Source organism: Amphiprion ocellaris, chromosome 8 (genome assembly GCF_022539595.1).
Source record: "Amphiprion ocellaris isolate individual 3 ecotype Okinawa chromosome 8, ASM2253959v1, whole genome shotgun sequence".
NCBI lineage: Eukaryota > Metazoa > Chordata > Actinopteri > Pomacentridae > Amphiprion > Amphiprion ocellaris.
The window spans coordinates 33,175,219-33,198,465 of record NC_072773.1 but is presented as its reverse complement, the minus strand read 5'-3'; the positions used below and the strand labels follow the sequence as shown (position 1 = coordinate 33,198,465).

Sequence of the window (23,247 nt, the reverse complement as noted above, 5' to 3'; positions counted from 1 at the left end):
TCAGAAAAGGAAAAAAAAAAAAAAAAGAAACAAGGGGGGAGTGGCGAGGAGTGATGAAAACGCTGCTGGAACAAGCAGGATCTGAGCTCCAAGCTCCCATATCCTCTGAGGACAGCTCATAAAACATGCAGTGGCTGGGACTGGGCCTCTTACAGCAGTGTCATTTTAGTGCACGTTGCCACAAACACACAGGCAGCACACACAGGTAGCCTACAAACACATACAATTCATTTTAAACAGGAGTCAGACCTGCACGGTTTACTCCTTTGACCACAAGCAAATGCTCAGGTCTAAATATCTAAATATAGCTACAAAAGGCTACTCTTTTCCAAACATATTAACAGCAGGGGCCTAGAACAATGGGCTTTTGGAAAAAATTTGAGAATAGAGGCAAGGTATTACGCAGTGTACAGTAGTGATCCACAGATTAACTCTGCCTGTTCATGTGTGAAATGGAGACTTGATCCCCAACTGATAGTGTGCTATGCCTCCAGCAAACACAAGCTGCATATTTTTCATCTTTCCCAACACCGCACAACTGCACTAGATTGGATTACACATTGCATCCTTTAAAGTGCAACAACAATGGCACATTGAAAAGTACCGCCCAACACAACACAACACAACACAACACAGTGCCGTTGTCTTTTTTTAAAGCAGAGGTGAAGGGAGCTGGCTGCGTGTTCGAGTTGCTGTGAATAAGCCTCAGATATTCTTGGAATGTTAATGTTAGGCTTTGACCATGGCAGTCTCACCGACTTCTCCTCTCGTCGCCGGGCCATTAATAACAACGAAAATACTACTTAGCCCTGCCTTTGCCAATATCACATTTAAAATTTGAGAATGTCACCTAAATGGTTTGTGTTACTCCACAAAATAACATAGGAGAAGAAAACAGAGTGCCAGAGTAACTGTTTATACTGCACTAAATTACCACAATGTTATGAGACACAATTGTAAACTAATCCCATGCTTGCATTGTGTTTAAGCACACCATATGCTGTGTTCATGCATAGGAAATGAGCTTCAAATACATCTGCCGTCGCAGTTGCTCGGTGAAAACCTAGGAGGGCAGGTCTGTGGAGCTGCACTCTTGTTAAAATAGCTTCCCACTGCATCTGCAAGCTTATAAAAAGCCATTGAGAGCACATTGACTACAGTAGTGCATTCATCTACGTGTATACACACATGTCAATCTCAGATGTGTAGGCCACTGACACACACCACATAGATATATAAACAAAAATTGCTGCTGCTGCTGAGCAACCGTATTTGCAGTCCAGGTCAGACTACGTGCTCAACCAATAAATGGCTGGAGTGTAATGTGCCTTGACCTTCTATCTTTCTTTCAGCAGCTCCTTACATATATTGCTGTCTCTCCTTATATATCACTTGGGCAAATGGCGTCCTTCACCCTGCTCCCTCCTGTCCCCTCCTTAAAAGGCTGAGGGGACAATCTTTGCTGGCTATACTCAATTGGCAGTCCTGGCAGCTTCCTCACCGAGCACAGAGGAGGTGGAGGAGAGAGAGAGAGAGACAAGGTTTGACGTCGAGGGGGAAATGCTGCAATGAATAATTATGTTTCATAACATGCCCCACCCCCCCGCTTTATTAGCATCAAACAATAATTAATGGGGTACAAAGGGGCAATGAAGAGTCTGCTTTTCGCTTTCCAGAACAAGAGGGTCAATATGCCCTTCAACCCCTTTCTCCCTGCTCACCGTCAAAGCGGGAGACACCTCATCCCTCTAAAAACATGCTCTAAGCTTATTTATGATGCTAGTTGCTCTACTGGAGAAAAAGGCGGCATTCTTGCTACACTCAGCAAAACTGGCCGGATCACTTTACGCAGCAGTTCGCTACTTCCATCTCCACACATCTACTCAGCGGGCCAACCCAACAATTCAATAATGAATATGAAATGCCTCCTAATTGAGGTCTATGGGAGTTGGAGCAGCTGAAAATACGGGGCTATTGGACATGGGTTTGACTTGATTACGTTTTTGTTTAACGTCAAAAAAAAAATAATCTCTGATCAGCAGTAGCAAAGCCAGTCCTGATCGAATTAGCTTTGCACTAAGAGCTCCATTGATCTTGGCACTCATCTGTGCAGATGAGGCCTGGAAAGGCAGCTGGTAATCCAATAGCAGCGAGGGGAAGTATTTCAAGGACGCTGCTGTGTTTACCCACCTATTTCCTACACAGAGAGGCAAGACGTTAGTACACGCCACTCACTGGACTGATTGGAAGCCCCAGGGCCTTGGGAGCGCCTCTCTGAAATGAATAAGAGCCGCAGTGTGACCAAAAGCAAGGTACTTGAAAGCTGAAAGTAATTGCTTTCACCACAGCTATCATGTAATGAGTAAACAGGATGAATCAAGCAGTGCTCAGATCGGTGTTTAAATGAGTTGTGCAGTAACGTTCAAGTCCTAATACAGGCTTCACTTCATAATCCCGGCCAAAAATGTAAAACCGATATCAACTTAGGAGTTTTGATTCACGTGACATTTAAAGCGTAAGGGTGAGGAGAATCAATGCAGGGAAATCTGTCTTTACACAGTGATAACTTCATCGCAGCCGGCACTGATGCAAAGCTGTGCAATCAATTTTGCATGACATGAATGACATCGAACAAGCACCCAGAGGGCAGAGATCATGTGAAATGAAACAGAGCAAAACTAAGGTAGTCCGGGGCAAAACACACAGCTGTTTCGCTTTTGGAAATAGTTCAAGTGAAGTGCCCCTGAATAGTACTGCTGTTGTGCATTAACGATAGTGCTGCTGCCACAACAGCGCTGTTTCTCACACACACACACACGCACGCACGCACACACACTCGTAATCCATCAAGGATTCATGAGTGAATGCTCAATAACAGACTGAGTGCATTTCTCTCCTTCATATCACTGCAGCAAGAAAAAGAGTGAGAACTCTTCAGCAGCCCACAGACACACCACAAACACACAGTGCTCTCATACCACACTAATAACCTTGGGCTGTCTACCAATGCCGTGACTTTATGGAACAGTATGGGCTCTAAATAGAAGCTCAATTTCTCACCAGCAGTCTGTAACAGCTCTATTTCAGCCACCCTGTCATTAAATATTTATCTTAGCAGAGTGGCGGATACCAAGGTGATAACCATTTAAAAATCCAAATCTGGGGCTTTTGCCGCCCCTCACACCCCGGCTCGCTCCACCACTGCCACAACAAAGACCTATTTTTAAAAGGATTATCTACAAGTGTTCCTTTAATCAGCGCATGGCAGAACTGTAGAAATCCCTCAACAACGGTCCCAGAGGAATACCTTTCTCTGAAGCCCTATCAGGCAGACAATCTCCTTCACCGACAGCAGAGTGAGTGAGTGGGAGTGAGTGTGTTTGAGGATGAAAAGATGTGCTGCTACCTTGCTATGATGTCCTCTCCAACAATCTCAGAACAAAGGCCTCCATTTTGAAGTGGAGTTATGATGGCACGGGGCTCTTAAGGTCCTCTGTTGCTGTGTGTCCTATTGCTTTCTATCCTCTTTGTTAGCCTGCTGTTTGTTATGCTTGCGAGATAAGCCACTGTTGTGGGTGGCTGGGTGTACTACAGCAACCGGTGTACTGCTTGAGTGCCAAAGCCGACAGTCTGTGGGAGGGATTGTGGGCGTTATAGATCACTAGGAGACAGATGTCCAGTCTTGCCCCAACACTGACTCAAACACTAACCCCAAAAACTGTATGTTTGCAAACTGGACTGCTTCCTGGTAGGTCTTAAGTTGATCTTTATCAGACTTTATCGTGGCAACCTTCCTCTCTGACTGGTGCAGTGCTGAGCCGCTTTGTTATTTATGAAACATAAGAGGTGGAAGTCGACTGCTGGAGCTTGATAAACATTACAAGCTGTTTTGTGCAGGCAAACAAGCAACCTGTATTTGACACCAGGCGTGAGCATACAAAGACATGCGAGTTTGGATAAAAGCATAAGCATTAAATTAATATTGCGAATGCCTCTGGAGACCAGATGACTGACAGGGCACTGGTATCATTGTCTACCACGAGCACAGTGAGATTTTCTGCTGCTCTCAAAGCGACATGCTCCAGTAAGCAGAATCAAACCCCTTTGAGCATCTGTTGTCTTTAACTCACCCTGTCTTTGTTTCATTGTGTGCCCGCAGTTAATGATTTCCTCAAGATCTCCATTTTGCACATATGATTAACATGTTTGAAATGCTCAGTTGAGCAGACACAGGTTTGTGAAACAACCATTACTGCACAGCCGAATCCAAGGAGTGTTTGGGCAGAGCTTAGAAATTTCATTTCAAAAGCTAGGCTGATCAAGAGAAAACAGACAAGGTATCAGCATATTGCTTTTCAGTTTCTTCTTGTTTACATATCTGGATTGTGCAGTCATCCCTTCCAGAGAGAATCACCGCCAGCAAAAACAATTACACTCCCCCCCGCCCAAGCACAAGCCTCTCACCGACTGCCTCGACTCAGCTTGACAATCAAGCCCATTAGATCTTTCTGTGAATTAATACTAGCTAACTTAAAGCACTGACACACATCAAGAATAGTCATTAGCCTGTCTTTTTAGCATAAAAAACAGGAATGATTTGCCGGTTCAGAGAGATCATCTCCCTACATGCAGCCTGGGGCAGCCCTTACTGTCTACCTCATTATTTTTAGAAGAACAAGGCCACTGATGAATCCTGTTGGATTAAATGTAAGATGCTCTTCTTATGACCTGGCTTACACACAACAGCCGACTGCTTTAAGCTGCTCTTCTAACAGACAAAAGAAAATGAAGTAAGTCGCCAACACTGTAAATATACAGATAAATCTCCCTCAACTGAGCTGCAAAATCAAAATGGAATTGTTGGAGTACATCACTCCCACACAGCTGCACATTCTGCAGTGAGAAAAGCTGTCAAATGTTGGGCTTTTTGTGGATACTAGTTGAGCTGACAAGTGCCAATGATCCGCTATGAGTGATAAAGACATTCATTCCTGCTTAGAGAAAGAGTTTTTCCAGACGTGATAGTCTGCAATGCTCCAGTGCTTCATTACAGGATAGAAAGAGGCCGTTGCTGTGTTTTCCCATTTACGTTGCCAGGGTGACAAATGAAAAGCAGTATCACCCGCACAACTAATCAAATGAGTGAGTGACAACAAGTCAATATTTTCTCATTGTGTGGACAAGCAATATATCTGCACAGTAACAGCCTTGCTGCAAGGCTTCGGCAATGTTAGACCGACTGCATTATAAGGATAATATGCCAATAATCTGGCTCAGTGCCAATAAAGAAACAGAATCAAAAAGAATGTTTTCCAAGTATATGCTGAATTATCAACTCAACAGACATTGACTAGACTCGTACAAGAATCCTCTGTTGTGTAATTGCTGCAAGCCAAAAAAGACAAAAAAAGAATAATTGGACATTGATCTGTAGCGGTTTAAGGGTAAACAACTCATCCATGGAGCAACCATGAAAAGAACATTACATGAACACTGCAGCCGAACTCTGATGATTGAGAACATGAAAAATAAAGCTGAGATGTACAAGTGCCGACTAGTATGTGTTCAGAGAATTCAGACTGTTTCCATTCTGTGCTAATTCTTTAGGGCTCACTTGTCATTTTTAAAAGACATCTTATTAAAAAAAAAAAAAACAATTATCCTGCTTTTGATTACATCCTTGGAAAAAAAACTTAACACAAAATGGAGTAAACATCATCTCTACAAGCCTGGTTAAACACAAGCAAGATCAATGGGCAAATTTATCAGCAAATATTACCATTCGCTGCCTGGCAAGTAATCATTAAGGAATGGCACTGATGCATTATTCATCAGCTAATGTATAATTCAGACTTAACAGCAGATTCTATGCATAAATAAAGCCGTGATACATTTAAACACATTAAATGTTTACTTGCTAAAATAGGATATGAATGCACAGTGTGAATGCTTCCCCACTGCTATCATTTTAATATTAGCTACTACTCCTGTGGATGCAGCGACGGAAGGTGGATACCTGGATACAGACTCTGACACATAATTGCACGCACTTAATGGATACACGCAATTGAAATTGAACCCCTTGATCTGAACACAAATAGCCATCTGTGTGCTGTTGATCAATAAAATCCCACACGGCGATGTGTTTGTAGGTGCAAGAAAAATTAGGATTGGTAAATAAAACCCCACGACAGCTGTGCAGTGATTTCATTTTCTGGCACGTGATGATTTATGTACCGCCACTTTATCTCCCTCAGACATCAAGACGGCAAGAATGTTCTCGCTGAAGTGTCAGAGCTGGTGTCAGAGGGACAGTCAACAGGGAGGACGAGGAGGTAGAGAGGACACACAGGCTCCATCTGACGGTGTTCAGAGCAGGCGGCCCTGTGGGGACCGCCATTCCACTTTATGACCATGCACTGAATTAACGAGGCCAGATGTCCCCCCACTTAACATGTGTGAAAAGTGCCCTCTGATGGGCTCAGCTGCTTTAAGGATGTACAGACATAGAGGGGGAGAAAAGGAGATAGGGCCTATTTTCAATTATCCCAATTTCTCACTCATCGCCGGCTCCTGAGGTTTATATTAATTAAAGATATCGGCCCTTCCTCTGTGCACACAACAAATTAGATGGAATTTTCTACGAACAATCAAAGCACCTCCTCGGTCCTTCATCGCTCTCCATTTCAGTAGTCACCCACCAGAGGGTACTGCCTCCTTAGCAGTGCTGCCACTGTGTACTGTGTCAATCTGTGGCTAATGTATTCTAAATGAGTCACTGGTCCACCACTATCTGCAAGGACAATAGGTCATGAAGTGTCGAGCGAGCTTGTTCCATTTAGAAATGAAACCCGTCTAAAGACTCAACAAGACCAGAAGAGACTTATCATCGCCCCTCAAAAAAGAAAGAAAAACACGAGTGTGCTTCTATGTGGGGGGATGGAAATGGTACCAATAATGGTATGGAAGCCATGATTTCTCATTGATTGTCCACCTGGCCTTTTTGACAAGGCGGCTCTCGCATTTCTGTATTGTCAGGGTCAAAAGCAGGAGGGTAACTGCAACTAATATCCTTTATGTGTCTGACATGTATTCAACTCTGCCAGATTCAAATGGGCAAAAAGTCAGAGGTGTAATTCACTTATCTGATCAGCATCTCACAACAGTTTGCTTTTTAATGAGTCGAAGCGCCACATGTGTTTTCATTCATGTAGCGTATTATAATAACAACTGGATCATTTCTTTGTAATTACAATGAAATACAGTTGAGTCACTCAGACTATTACCCAAATGGAAAAGATATCAAGACCCCAGCAGACTTTCTCATTAGAGAGAAAATGAGAGGCCCGCCAACACTGCATCAATTACAACTCGCCTTTCTCCGATTCTTTATGCATTACATCATATTGTCTGAAAAAAAACAAAAAAAACCCCACACACAACACACAGACAACCTCAGTGTTTTTCTACCAGCCAGCGACTGCCATCATCCTGACACAGGGAGGAAAAAAGGGGGCAGAGACCCAGCGTGGTGCAATCCCAGTGAGGGCCATCATGCGAGCAGATTAAATAACGTTTTTCCAATGCCCTGTCAAACATTCAGCCGCCTCTGAGCAGCTAGACAGCCGTTACAGCCTCACTCTATGAAGCATCTCTCTCTCTGTATGGTCAGAAACAGCCTCTTTGATCCGGATATCGCCCCACAGATTCCTCAGAGGTGACACTCATACACGCTGCCTGTATGTGAGCTGAATGTTTACTAGCTCTCTGTACCTTGTCAGCAGTGAGACTTGTGTTTGTTAAGGAGGAGGGGGTGACTCACGCCGCTACTATGCTTCTCCTGGTTTACATGAATCAACAACACAGACTGCGGACTCAGCCCCAGATCAAATTGCACATCAGATTTCATTTCCCACAAACACTGGTATGAAGCAGCGCAAATAGAGATGATTGAAACGATAGTGACAGCAGTATGGCAGTGTGTACATAATTAAGATTTAGGCTGCTATATTCTCTCCTGGTGGCAGCCTCACTGTGAAATGCTCGGCGCTCTCTTCCCATACAAATCCCACACTGCAGAACCAACTCCTGCATACAGCTCCATTAAGAGAGAGCTGACCACTTCCTCTTTCATTGAGTCCCCAAGTAGTGAAACTAAATGGATATCCTCACCTCTGGGGGAAGTGAAGAGGATGCCGTTTCAAAAATGTGTTCAGAAATACAAGCTATGCAAGTTTTCCCACATGATGGTGTAAGCTGAGAGCGTGACTGTATGCTGTGCACATGAAGACGCTGAACTACAATGATTTCTTTCACACAAAAACAATACACATGGTTAAAAAAAAGAAAAAGTCAGCTCTGGGGAAAAGCCTCATTGTCACGTAAATAATTTGGTTGCTCAAAGTTATCGCTTAAGTTTCTTCATTTTTTGTTGGAGCAAAAACAATAATGTAATGTAAAAATGTAATCATCAATAAAGGGCCCGAGGTCATTTGTAAAATCTTTACACTCCACATTGGTTAAATACACCTAAATCAAAGATCACTCAAACATCTAAAAACAGTGATTAAATCAAAGATTACACAGCACCAACTGCCAGCTCACAATTATGAGTTCCGGGGTCACTACGAGAAACAAACGATGTTAAATTTTTAACTGCGACTGCGCCTCATGACTCGTACAATGTCACTGATTCACGTGGCTTTTAAAGATCCTCAAGTGTTCAAACAAGGTTGAAATTATACTCCAACAATCTTCCATTGTCTGCGGGGTTTGTGCCATACATCGGCCGACGCCGTGTCGTCCCACTCAAGTGGATTAATCACATCTGAATCATTAAACCAGAGGTCACTTCTCAGCTAGCAAGAGGACGCACACACACACACACACGCACGCATGAAAAAAACGGCACAGGAAGCTGGGCACGGTGGAGATTAGCTCCTCACAATTAGCGATGCAACATCTAAGTCCACGTAATTGAAAAATCCAGCAGCAGGGGCAGGATTTCAGGAAGGTGTTTGTTTTTATGTTGCACAGATTGAAGGCGAGGACCACTTCCCTTCCCTCGATTTGAATCTTCTTCTCCCCCACGGTTGAATCTTTCTTTGTGCTTATGTGATCGCACCACCCCAGTGGACTCTCATCATGACTTGCTATGACCAATTTGTAGTGGTTTAAGTAAACACCACCCTCCCCTCCCCTCACCCTCCGCTCCTCTCTTCTACTATAACTGGAAAACACTAGATAAGCTGCCTTTCAGACAAATAACTGTAGTCTGCTTTCAAATCCTAAGCTGCCGCCTCCTGAACACACACACATCCCACCAGCCAGGCCAACCCCCCCTCCTTCACCTCCTCCTCTTTTTGCTCTTTTCAACAACAGGCACAGATTCCCCCCTTCACCACCACCACCACCCCACAGTGAGAGCTGCATGTGCTTAGGCCAGAGTTCATAGCCTCTGGGGTGCTGAAGGAGGTGAAGGAGGAGGAGGGGGGAAGTCAAGTTAATTTGGTGGTCCTTCAACAGTTTGGTACCCACATACAACAATCTATCCACCTTACACGCACACACACAACTACTTTCCATTATTACAACCCAATAATCAATTTATGACATGAGGCACAGCTGCAAATCTAACAAACAATCCTTTATGCGCATGGGGAAATCCCACCAGTCAAATTTATGTGCCAGAGTCATCATCATCCATTTAAACTTTTTTTCTCTCTCTTTCCTTGAAGTTGATTGATTGCTTCAATGCACAGGGATTTTTTTTCTCAAACATGTTTCCTGGGCAGCAAAGGATGCAAAAATAAAAAGCTCTCCCTTTGTTTACGTCATTATTGTCACTTTAAAACCATTAGCCCAGTTACAGGCGGGTTTTGCTTGAAGGGGGTCTTTGCTACAGTCCAGTCAGAGCCAAGTTTTTGCAACAATGCAGCCAACTTTCAGCTCCCCAGAGCACTCAGAAACATTTGACTCCAGGTCACACACGCTTCCTCCTCCGGGTATAAACAAAATTAGAACACTTCAGGCTCCAAAACTCTACCAGTGCCACCCGGCTTCAGTCACCACTACAGCTTAACACTTAAATTCCATTTTATTTATCACCATCTCCGCCAACCACAACTATCCTGCAATCTTTTTTTTTTTTTTTTTTTTTTGGTATTCAACTACTCACCCGCCAGTCTGGTGATTCTTGGGAGTCCCACAGACTGCTGCAAACAAGTTGAAAAGCGCGATCCCCTGCCCGAGATGACCCACCGAACTTTAAAAATAAAAGCCAGCTGGAGCAAATCCAAAGAACCGGGACCAATTTTTTTAAATATCCCCCCCTACTGATCTAAGAAAAAAAAAGAACAGAAAAAAAAGAAAAACGCTGCCCGCACGGAGGGGCTCTCTCCCTCTCTCAGGCGAGCACTTGCTTCAACAAAAGACGGTTTCACTTTACTGATAGACTGTCCGAAATAAGCGATCAGAGGCACTACGACCTTAACTCGTCCCCCCACCCCTCGAAAACCGCTCCGGTTCTCCTTCTCCTCGGCCGTGTTGCTGTCGATGATAGTGTCCACATGAAAAGTAACACGGCGCTTGTTTCGAGGGGTAGGAAACCAGTGAGTTCGCCGTTAACAGGCTCCGCTTCCTTTTTCCACACACACACACACACACTCTCTCTCGCATATACACCACACACACACTCTCTCTCTCTCTCTCTCTCCCCTCTTCTTCTCTCGCTTTCCTATGCACACACACTCCACGCTCTCCCTATCGCTCCCTCCGTCTCTGTAAACCCCCTCCTCCTCCTCCTCCTCTTCAGCTGTTCAACAGACGCATCCACATGGCTGACCTAGTCTTTCTTTATCCAGACACTAGTGAAGGAGAATTACGCCGACCACACTCAAAAAAAAAAAAAAACGCGAGAAAAAAAAATCCAGAGCGAGACAAAAACATGGACTGGATTCAAAAAAAATAATCGTCAGGGACAAAAGGGTGGGTTGGGGGACGCCAATGGAGAGGTAGAGAGAGAGAGAGAGAGAGAGAGAGAGAGAGAGAGAGGAGGATGGGGTGAGGGGGGGTGAGGTTGCTGATTGATGGAAACGCTGCGTTTCAGGACGCACGGCAGCCAAAGTGGCCGATCCATGATTACGCGCAAGGGAATGTGACAGAAAGCCAGACAATGAACGCTCCTACTACTAGTAGTAGTAAATAATGGCTTTTTTTCTTCCTCTCTCTGCGCAGTGCCACACAGAAAAGCACAGCAATTATTTAATTCCCAGCTTAAATATACAAATAATTAAATAAAATGGCGTTTTTACGCACGGGTTACGCACAGATTTATATCAAGAAATATTAGTATTTATATGTATTTCCTGGAGAAGGAAAAAAAAACACACACACACACACATACAAGAGGGAGGCGGACTGAATGCAGCTCAGGCTTGTTGCGCTCATTTGCATTTTTGGATAATGAATTAATTAGTCACCCCACCCATTAAAAAGGCAGAAACAAGCGGGGATGATAATGGGACTAGTCCATTAGCCATATTTGGGGAGGTACATTCCTTTTTTTTTTTTTAAGTTATTTTTTTGGCCTTTTATCGGCTTTATTGGACAGCTGCAGTGAGAGACAGGAAACGGGAGAAGAATCAGGAAAAGACATGCAGCAAAGGGCCGCGAGCGGGAATCGAACCCGGGCCAGCAGCGTCGGGGACCAGCCCCTGTATATGGGTCGCCCGCTCAACGCGTTGAGCTATACGGGTGCCCGGGGAAATACATTTCTAATGGTGAGCCTGCACGTCACATCACATATGAGTTGTATTTCACGTTAGAAATGTTTACCCTTTATCCTAAAATGAGACAAATGAAAAACACAAACAATCCCCGCACATGTAAGAGGAGCGGGAAAGCAAAGACTGACTGCATTAAGTTATAAATTAATAGGATCATTTCCATTCCACTGGGCAAGTAGCTTGACACATTTTCATTGTCTTAAACATGATATTGGATCACTGTCAAAATCCAATTAACTAAAGCAAATAGTCTGTGCATCGGGCTCTTTTTGCACTAAAGCCAAACACGGCCAAGTAAAGGAGAGACGGGCAGTAAGGATCAATAGAAATTGAGTTGAGGGTGGTGTGCAGGGGGCCCTTCATTGTGCTACAAACCACGTTGGTCGTCTTCGTTTCAATAGCGGTGGAGGGGAGGCGGAGTGGTGGGGGGGCTCTGCTGTGCTACAAAGTGCTGGTAAAACCAGCTCCTGAGGCAACTGTCCTGAGAAGTCGTACTCCCCCACTCCGTGTAGTAACCCAACACTACAGCAGTCACAGCTCCTCCCTTATCACAGCACGTATACATTTCACAAGGTCAATGTTTATGATATTTACACTCACACACACACGTTGTCTGCCTTCTGTCCTCAGCTACACAAACATTGAAAGCCTCCAAGACTGATAAGAAGGCGGAAATGCACGTCTCTCTTGCCTTTTAGTGCACAATCTGAAGATATTTTAGGCGGCAAATCATTTTTTTTTGCCACGTGTTCCAAGCAGAAACGAGTCAAATGCCACAGTTTTCAGTGCAGTGTGAGGCTTAAGTTGGACTAAGACAGCAGTGAAGGGTGAGTTCAGTGAATCCACTCTGAAGGCAGTGCAAAAGCAAAGCTGGATTGGCTGGCGGGGCAGGCTCCCCTCCCTGGCAGATGAGATCCCATTATCAGGCAGACGAGAACTCCACCTCCAGGATTTCACAGCTCCTCTGTTTATCACATGGCTCTGTCAAGTTGGGCACCATTAACCGATAATGAAAGGAGACAACCGGTGCAGTTACAAGCAAAGCACTCCACATTCTACAGGCCTAAGCATGTATCTGGGAAGCTGACTGTGTCTATTCAATTCTGTTCAGCATTCAAACAACCCATCACAATACCTTTTCCCCGAGCACCCCTTTCTACAGCTATAGTGCCTTCGATCCAGACGGAACAAAAACTGGTTACTTGGTCTCTGTTTCTGAATTCAGAGGAATAGACATCTAACAGCGCTACACACCGCTTCAGCAAAAAAAAAAAAGACACTTTTATCCAACAACCTTTATCCTAAAGATTGCTAAAGGAGACGAGAGAAGAAAAAGTGTCAAAATAAAGCAAACACACACTACCATTTTGAAACATTTTTCCTTCATCTACATCAAACATAATTAGTACAAGTGTTACCAAAAAAAAAGACTGCAACACTACCACTGAATCAAAGACCGACATGCCCCTCGCCCACCCCCCTCCCTGGTCTGACTACTCCATTTATGGTTTATAGGATTCTGTAGCCACTTATGCTCATTAAAAATGAATACTTAACAAAAGCTGTGGCTGACACAAACTGTTTGCTTTAGCCTGATTTCTCCACGCTGGAGAAAAACAAGCCACTCAGAGGCAGCAAACAGAGAGCAAGCGTGAGCGAGAGAGAAAGAGAAAAAGTGCTCAGCAATACAAATAAGTCAGCCAGTAGCTGAAACAACAGAAAAAAGTGACATGGATGACTGAGCCAAGCCTGTGAGAGACTTGGCAAGCCTCGGAGGCCTTGGCCTCTTAAGCACTCATATCTAGTAACTTCATTTAATACATTCACCAGGGATGAGCAGACAAGTTGAAGGAAAAAGGGAATGAGAGAAGAAAACAGACTTGTAAACCAAGAGGAGGTTAGGTTGTGGCAGTGGTGGGGGTGTACTTCAGAAGCTCGACTTTAACACATGACTAAATCTCTACAGTGTAACAAGCTAACTTCCCTGCTGCCAAAACATAATAAAAGGAGGGAAAACGGGTGTGCTAGATTGAACTTTGAGACTATTTTACCATTCTTAGGCAGGTATTATCTAAAGAAGGCTTTCTTCTTGTATTAGAATTTGAACAGTGCTTTTCCAGATGGAGCTTTAAAGCAGCGACTGTCTTTGCCACACGCACTATATCCATAAAGAACAAAGGCTCTGTGTGACTGCTGCTTGAAGTTACTGTTCCTCATACTGAGGGTGAGTGCTGATAGTCCCTCCCCTTTCTCTGCTGGCAGGCAAGCAGGCAAAAAAAAAAAAAGTAAAAAAAAAGCTGACTTCAAATCATTCATTGCCCCTTTTAGCCTTCATGGATTCTTAAGAGAGCACTTTACAAGTTGGGGGAATCCAAAGGGAAAATAGGGTCTTACACAACTAATTAAAACACAGACTTTGCCTGGAGGGGCTTGAGAGAAGGGGAAGCAATAAAACAATCCTCTTCAATCTCCTAACAAAGTAACTCAAGGAAATTACTCAACTAAATATGGTTAACTGCATGTTTGTGGATATCAAGATTTGAGGTTTTCAAAGGCAGTCACTTCGGCTTAGAAGAATTGTGCTTGACAGAGTAAAAATTCCCTTAACTGAAAAAAAGAGAAAAGAAAAAGGCTATTTAAACAGTGGAGGTTACAGTTTTCTCTTTGCAAGCAAATAGCCTTATCAAGGTGACAAGAGACTAACTGAAAATCACAATGTCCTTTGGAGACAATCCAAACACACAGCTAGTAATTAAGCTGCTACCTAGCGAGCCTTTATTTGCCATCATTAACACAGTTGTAAAAATGCGAGGGAAGCCAAGGAATGGTATTTCACTTTAGGCAATCAGTGCAAGGTCTAGCCTCACATAGCTATCTTGTTTACATAGCTATTCACAGTCACATTTGGCAGCCTCGCAACACTCTGAAAACCAAGACACTTGTAGGCTACATATGTCTAATCTCTTTGCCAAGCTACACAAGCTACTCAAGAGAGTGAAACTTGCTCGCAGCAGCCATTTAGCAAAAGTATTGCATGTTTAAAAAATGAATGTAAGTAAACCTCACTCCAGATGGAGGTAGCAGCCACCTGGCAGATGAAATTGATCAAATGTTAGTGGGAGAAAACAGCATCTTCTCTTTATAAAACACCACAAGAACTGAGCATTTGTTTGCAGACTCTGATGTGTGTGTGTGTCTACACATAAGAGAGCAAAACACAAATGCTTTTAATAGAGGGTCACACTATGTCTGAATTCACACAGGGACCTTACAATTTCCATGAGATCACAGCTTTCTGAGATGAAGTAAGAAGCCAAGGCAAAAGTAAACCAGGGTGTGAAATGCTTATAAAAGCTGGAAAAAAAAATTAACCAAGTCTGCATGGCTATGAACTCACACACATAAACAGAGAGGGAACACGGTCGCAAACAAATGCACACGTGTAATACCTCAGATGCTATTTCGCTAAGCCCCTGATTTTCCACAGACATTCTTCAAGCTCTCACATGGACTGTCTGTGTCTGTCCGATTCTCCAGGCAAAACAGGGCCTCATTCATCTGAATAAAAGAGCAGTTCAGCCTGCCGTGGCTGCACTGAGAACAGGCTCTGAGGAATGAGACTGTATTTCCAAGAGGGCCGCAGAGAGAGAGAGAGATGGGGCAAAAGAGGAAGTTTACATTTCAGGCAAATCCTTTTGTGAACAACGACACGGCAAGATAAACAAACAGTACATGTGTCTGGTGCTTAGCTCCGGGTTCAGCCAGGGAAATCTGAATCCAGCAGAGAGCAAAACTGTGATTAAAAGTGATCAGCAGCTATGAAAGCAAACAAGATCGGCGGTAGTGAAAGCAAGAGGCAGAGTGGCAGTTGGGGGTGTGTGTGTGTGATTATTGTGTGGTTATTGTCTAGAAGCTAATGTGCTCAGATAGCCAGTGACTGCTCCATTTCACACAGGGCACATGGTCGTCTCACCTCCATACACTGCCACCCTGTGGACGACGGGCGGAGGTGCAGCTTCGTGATGGGGGTGGGGGAACCGAGGCTCATAATGTGTAAAACAAAAAAAAAAAAATTAACTCCACACACTATAATCCGTGGCATGTGTGTGCTCAATATGGTGCAATGGCACACAGCGCTGTGTCTTTTTTTTTCTCCCCTCCAGCACCAACGCTTATTCAGAAATCAATTATTCTCCTCTGGTCACACTCGGCTACTCTCAGTGTGTAAGCTAATGATTCAGCCTTCTAGTTTACAGATAGATAGCGATAACTAGAATAAGAACATCTATTATAGGTCAGAGGGACAAGATTCTCAAGTCACTCTAGCTAATTTTTCACATCTTGGACTTCTTACTCCTTGTATTTCTTTTCCTTTCATTTAGCGTGAATAACAGCAGATAGAAGTAATCTCAAAGACAAACGTACGGTCAGCGTGTCAGCGCTTGGCTCAGTGAGAAAAGGATGTGTTATTCAAAGAGACAGCACACAGTCAGGGTGTTGAGGTTGTGTTATGAGATTAGGCTGTTTTTGCGGGAGCGAATGGTTAAAATCAGTCTGTGGTGCAGTCGGAGCAGACAGTTTGGAGATCAGTGCTGAGGTCAAGAGGAGTCACTTAGCTGTGCTTTGGCCTTCCAACCCCTACAGCGTTCAGAATCAACTGTTCCACTGTGGGAGTAGATAAAAGCTTGGCAGCAGTTTCACAACGAGAGACGGCTACATTTACAAATGCATGCCGGCTTTATTTATGGTGTTTTAAAGATACAAAATGGAAATTAATGGGAATAGGTAGGAAGGTGGGAAGCTCACTCATTAGCTCGAATATATATTAGGTTAGCCTTGCTAGTGCAGAACCCCAAAGGCATTAAATCTTTTTTTTTTCTGAGCAAACAAAGCTGTAAGCAATACAGACTAAAAACCATACTTCTCTGAGTCACTACTAAACCGTGAAGGTCAATTTAGATCCCCCCCTCCACCAACTACTGTCATTATAATTTAAATGCAAGTTAATGAGATTTACAGCTGATGCCGTCCAGCAACGACACATGAAGAAAAACTGTCCTTTTGATGTCTCTGTTGAGGAAATAACGCGCTGAAATATGAGAATAACACGCTGTGTGCCATTTATGCTTACATGGCAATTGTTTGGACTTATGAATCAACTGGGCATGGCAGTATGTTTCTCATTACGCTGTTGTGGACACACAGAGAATTACCACTCAGAAGTAGTGAACTGGAAATTCAGCAAATTGCTTGTTTGGATGCGCATATTTTGCATAATGCACACAGCATATAACATATAAAAAAATATGTGTGTGGTGGGAAGTGAGAGCGCCTGAAAGAGAAAGCAACCCAGTAGGGGAGAGAGAAGGGGGGAGATGGAGTGATGCTGTTGATATTCGATACAGAGCAGAGCGGAAACCTAACATGCAGAAACTGTCTTTATAATACGAACAGTGGGGAATAGACAGAGAAGCCTGGGCTGCAGCATTAGCTCCTCAAGTCAGCTCGTGGAAGAGGGATGGGTGGAGGGAAAGATAGATGGGTCGAGCGAGGGAAGGGAAGAGGGAGTGCAAGCTGTAGCTCTCTCTTCTGTTCCTGCACACATCAGCAGCAGGAGGGCAGGGATGCGCGGAGGCCACAGCAAGCCAATTACCAAACTCATTAAGTAACCTGCTAGCCGGCTTTGAACTGCAGCCCCCTCCATATCGTGACTGGATTCTCCACCACTGTTGTGCACGTTCAGATAGGTGCTGCTGCCATTCTTGAAAGTCTTTTTAAAGAAAAAAAAATGCTGGAGAGAGGGGACCCAAAATGGTGAAAGAGTAATCCCATTTTTTCCATGCATACATTGGAATTAAAATGAAGAGAATCACAAATGAAAAAGAAGGGTAGATTGGCAGCTCGAAAGGTGTAACATTGCCAAAAGGCAGCTTCGAACAAAGGAGAAAGATCTGCATATGCAGCAGGTAACGCTGAAAAAAAAAGGACAAATAATGAATCCAGACACAAACACAAGAATGGATTAGCTTGAGCTAGCGACTGAGGGATGAATCAGCGCTGACAGTCTTGAGCTGTTCTCTCCAGAGGCACTGAGAGTAGCAGGAAAGATGGCTGCGATATAGGGAGGACAGCGCAACGAGGGGTGAGGATGATGATGGAGAAGTATCAGGCTGAGAGCACAAAGGCCAGGGAGAGAACATGATCAAGGTCCATTGGGTGGGGCAGGAGCAGAAAATAATTTGTGGGGAAGGACAGGGAGTTAGAGCAGAGGGGGGAAAGAAAAAAACGCTGCATTAGTCAGCGCTTCAGTGTCACGAAACACTGTTGACTAACCTTGACTGCATTCACCTCCTAGCTCACTGCCATACTGCCTCTCAACAAGTATTGACACGACAGTCTGCAAGAGAAAAACTGAAGGGAAAAAACACAGACACACAGAGAGGACAGAGGAAAAAACATGAATGATGTGTAAATGGAACAAACGAGGTGATAACAGATTGACAGCAGAGGTGTGTGTCTGGGTGAAGATGGCTGCCATGTTTGGCATCGTGTTGGACATAGGGTGAATGCAAAAAAAAAAAAAAAATGGCATTCACAGTGCAGTTAACATTTATTTTCTATGAGGAGATGGTGAGCATTTATTCCAAACCAGTATTCATTTCTCTCTTCTCAATAAACCTCCCTGGATATACACAGATCTAGACACTTATACCTGCAACGCACACTTTAAAACACACACACTCACAGAGACGCACACACACTCCCCCACCCCTGAACCTCCCCCATTATCCCATGAGCCCTCTCTTCTCTGCCTCGCTCTACAAGAGCTTGGAAATAAAAACATCACAGCTCTGCCTCGCAGCACCTGTTCAATAACATTGACATTTCACATTCAGCATCCGCACACTGAGATTCCCTGCATTTACTCTCTTTAACACGCAGAAACACAAAACACACATACACGCACACTCAGATACATGTCAATGTAAGCATTTTAATGCAGCAAAGACCGGGGATTTGTATGTGTATGTGCATTTCTGTCCTCCATGTGTGCCTGCAGTCATGTATGGAATTAATCTGATTGGTATACATCTTGAGTCTAACAAATATTTTTTTACAACTCACTTATTTAAAAAAAAGAGTGATTTTCACTGTGCCATTCTATTACAAAAAACATTTGGTAACTGTTCTTTGTAGTGAATTATCATTGGCAGCGTCTATTTAAGTATCCATGTCTACAAAAAATTTGATTCCTCTATAATTAGTGTTGCAAAGTTAGAACCAAAATGGTCTAGCTAGGAGACGAAAAACTGCTCAGTCATTTGTATTTCTATAAACCAATCTCAGGCATCTTGGGTGATGTTAAGCCAAGGCTGTAGCAATGGTGCACTGTCATTGATTGGCTAATTCACCAAATTAAACGAGCAACATGTTGCAAAAGGGTCATATTTCATAGTTCCTTCGCCATTAATAAAGTTTGCTTTTATTTGATCAATCTTGTCTTATTTTTACCCAAACCAAGATATTTTCCTAAACCAAAACAATTAGTTTTGTTGCCTAAACCGAACCAAACAGCAGGTGAAAATGACATTTAAGTCAATTTTGGTCAAAATCTTGTCTTCAGTACATTCCACTACCCCCTCACCAGCCTCCTAACATAGACTTTGTGCCTTTTAGAAATGTGTCTTGTTTCATCAATATACCTCACTGGGAGATTATTCATTTCTTTCAAATCATAATTGAGAATGTGGTTTAGTTGTTTAGGAATGTAACTTTTACTAGACAGGGTTGATTTATGTGTCTCAGTAGTTGTAGTCACTTTCCTGGCTGCTAAAATGAGTGATGAAGATAATTTAGAAAAAAATTGTGATTGTGGAATAGAATTATATATACACACACATATATATATATATATATATATATATATATATATATATATATATATATATATATATATATATATACATATACATACATACATATAAAAATCTATATATATTTTGGGTTTGTTCAGAAGTAGGCTATGTCTGGTCTCTCAAGCAGTTCTTTATTGGCAACAAAAGCAGCCTCTCTTGATATTTACCAGATCTCCAAAGTGATTCTGTTTGTTATTATTCCTTCCCTGCAACTGATGCAATGCGCATACCAAACTCAGCCTGCGCAAACTGAAATGGTCTGTTCAGTTTTAAATTCAAAAATAACACCTGGTGTGCAGTGAATAAAATCAAAGGGTTTCTATCCAGGCAATCTAAGCAGTGTTCAGCAGCAAAGCATACTGACACTTGGAGGCAAAAAGCAATACAAACACACCCTACAATCACCCAGATAAGCATGTAATATTTATATTCAGTCCAAAATCTAAACTGGCAAAGCAGATTTTGGGGTCAAAGATGTTTGCTTTAAATATTTTAGCATGATATTCTTTTGGCTGTAACATGACACACTGGTGCATTCTTCTGACAATAGTGGCCACCTGGGGACGAGATGAAAGGTGCTGTGGGCCACCTACTGCCAGGGCTCAATGGTGTCACCAGGTGCAGCCTAACCTGGGTGGCTGAGCAGAGACATCTGTTTGACAGCATTAGAGCCATCAGAGCCCTGCCATAACCACAGATTAAATGGCAGTAAATCTGAGGATTAGATCCATGTATGAATAGCCCACATCGATTTTGCAATCTCTTCAGTAACTCCGGGATTTCCACAATGACAGACAATGTGACCATCAAGCGCCCAAACACACACATACACACACATGCACACACACAAGGGCTCATCCATTTCCCTGTTTTTAAAACCCTCTAAAATCAGTTTGTGACTAACCCATCTCCACTTTTAATCTGCTCATATCTCAGCCTAGAGGCGGTATTCAAATAGCACAAGGCATGCAACATAATTCCTTTAACAAACTGCCCATCCATCCAAGTCTCTCCCACTAGTCACAACAGAGCAACTAAAACAAGCTCAAGAGGCCTAGAAATGTCCATTCCTATATTCCAGCATGTGTGCTCATGTGAGAGTGAGATCACTTCTGCGCTCCGGGAGTTGAGGGTTATTACTTGTGAGCACCATGGGGTGATGTGGATGATGACAAAGACAAACTGGCCTTTCCTTCTATAGCTGCCTCGTCTCAGCCTTAAAAGCTGAATATGCATGCGCTCACACGGACACACTGAAAATTCGCTCGGCCCCAATGTGACCTTTTTGACATGACAATCCCAAAATCCCGTGCTGAAACCCCAATCCCCTCTGACCACCGTGGCCTTTCGGAAGCTGGCTGACATCAAAGAGCTTTGCTTTCATGACTTTAGTCGGCCTCTCGGTCTGTCAGTGTCTCTGGCTTGTCCACCGCATGCTTGTCACAAAAGCCACTATTTTAACACCGGGCTCATGTGAACCACTTCCAACACCTCCACAGCCCAATGTGAAGAAACCAAAGATAGCCCGGGCTGCTCCTTCACTATTTCCACGCTCAGAAAGGTGGGTGTCAAGTGTGTTAGGATGTGAGCAAAAGGGGCTTTAAAGGGAGAGGACAATGTGTTGCTACAGAAAAAATGTAGTCCACGCTGAATAATGGCCCTTAAAGCTCTGTAGGGAAAAGGCAAAAACTGGGTGAAGCCTGTAAAAACATGGATCACTAGGCAAAATTTTCATCTCAAGTCAGCTTGGCAACCATATCTGGCAACAAGCGGCAACCTGACACCCTCATCCAAAATGGCTGCCCTGGTCATCGTGGTCGACCTTCGCCGGCTACGGAGCCAAACGAAAGCGATTACCTGGTGATTATTGTGCGTTGGGAGATAGCTCCATTAATCTCTGTAGGTGTGTAGCCAAGTGGAACATACTCTTCACTACGTTCAACAAAAAAAAAAAGACACGAGTGAGAGAGAGGGAGGGAGGGAGATGGAGAAACTCAGTGTGACAGTAGAGTTGCTCCAATTAGGTAAGCACATTGAGCCGTCAGGCCGGCACATTCATCAACACACAGAACGCCAGTCAGCAGCACCAGAAGGCTCACCCGCCTCTCGACCACACTAACCGCCACTGTGGTGCGGCGGAGGGGAGGGGAGAGTGACAGGGAGGCATTTGCAAAGCAGATTTGGACCATTCTCCCCCAGCATTTGGCAGTGCAAATGTTTCTATGCATGGTTTGGGTGGGTTTTCTTTCCTTCTTACTAGCATTTCCCCCCGCCCTAATAGATTGGCCACGGGCTGCTAATGATATCATTATCATACATGCACTGTAATTATCTCAACCAACCGTGTGCCAAGATCAATGGACGGCAAAAAAAAAAAATCTGGATCAATTGATTAGTCTGCCGCTGTTAAGCTGCTAAAACATATTTTGCGCACAGTCGATGTGTTGTTGGATGGGCTGTGAATGAATTGGGTCCCTGCCTGCATTCAGAGTGCAGCATCCAGCCGTGGGGGTTAGGCAAGTGGATACCTGCCATATAAGAAGTGAACTGAATTGGCAGGGCTGAGGAGCTTCTTCCACTCATCATTATGTCAACCACTGGCACCACCATGACACACAAAGCTCCAAATGAGGGCTAAAATTACTATTTAACATCCCTCCCAACATCACAACAAATTCATGCTCGAAAATGTTCCTGTTGTCCCTTTGTCATCGCCCACCATCGTGTCAGACTGGTTGTAGTTTGCAAACATTATCATCAGCAATGAGGCTGCAAGTATTAATTGCAGAAAACACGCTCTAACTTAGAAAACGTGAAATGCATGATTAAAACATGTCAGGATGAAATATCCAACTGTGGGAGAAATTAGACAATTTCAGGAGCACTTCATGACATTTAGCCTTTTCTTCAGCAGCATGGTGGGAAAGGGGAGGTGGTTTTTTTAGTAATATGCTTTTAAATATGCGATCAGTAAAAATGAACGCCAGTATTTCAAAGTGCAGTTATGTGCTGATTAGAATTTCCAAGATAAAAATGCAACAAATAGAGCAGACATCCCATTTTAAAACTAAAATAAGCCATACAAACAACAAAGTGGAGCTTCATGTTTAATTAAAAGCTACGGCATGTTCATTCAGAATTATTTTTGACATTTTGAAGCATAAAGGGAAAAAGACGGCTGGTTTTAGTTTGTCAATCGTGATGATTAGTAAGTTTCCTCAGTGGTAGTCAAAGTAGATATTAGTTAGCATCTCTGAATTGCATTTTTCCACAATGTGCTGACACTTTTTGAACTTAAATGATTGATTATAGAAAAAATAATCATTGTTATCCTAATTTCATAATGGCTTTGATAAAGATGCTCACTAAACTCATTTGAAGTAAAATAACAAAACAGCAGCAGACAGTAGTAAAAATCAATACAACAAAAAGAGAATGCAGATCCAAATTTCCAGAGAGTTGAATTAATCACTCTATTAATGAAAAAAAGCATCTTCCAAGAGTGCTATTTACTGTAGGGCCATTCGATTGCATTATATTTTAAG

General features: G+C 43.3%; 1 protein-coding gene across 4 annotated transcripts in view; it reads right to left on the bottom strand.

Annotated features, from left to right (window-relative positions):
• The window catches only part of rerea (arginine-glutamic acid dipeptide (RE) repeats a), a 132,636-nt gene that overhangs the window by 88,069 nt on the left and 21,320 nt on the right, over positions 1–23,247 (bottom strand). The window contains exon 2 of one of the 4 annotated variants that reach the window (XM_023272563.3): positions 18,120–18,197. The exons of 1 other annotated variant lie outside the window; for it this stretch is intronic. The gene's annotated coding sequence lies outside the window, so the exon portion shown is untranslated. Of the gene's footprint in view, positions 1–10,177; positions 10,835–18,119; positions 18,198–23,247 lie in introns of those variants that run through there. 2 more of the 4 variants (XM_055012969.1, XM_055012968.1) reach the window with 2 other exon arrangements.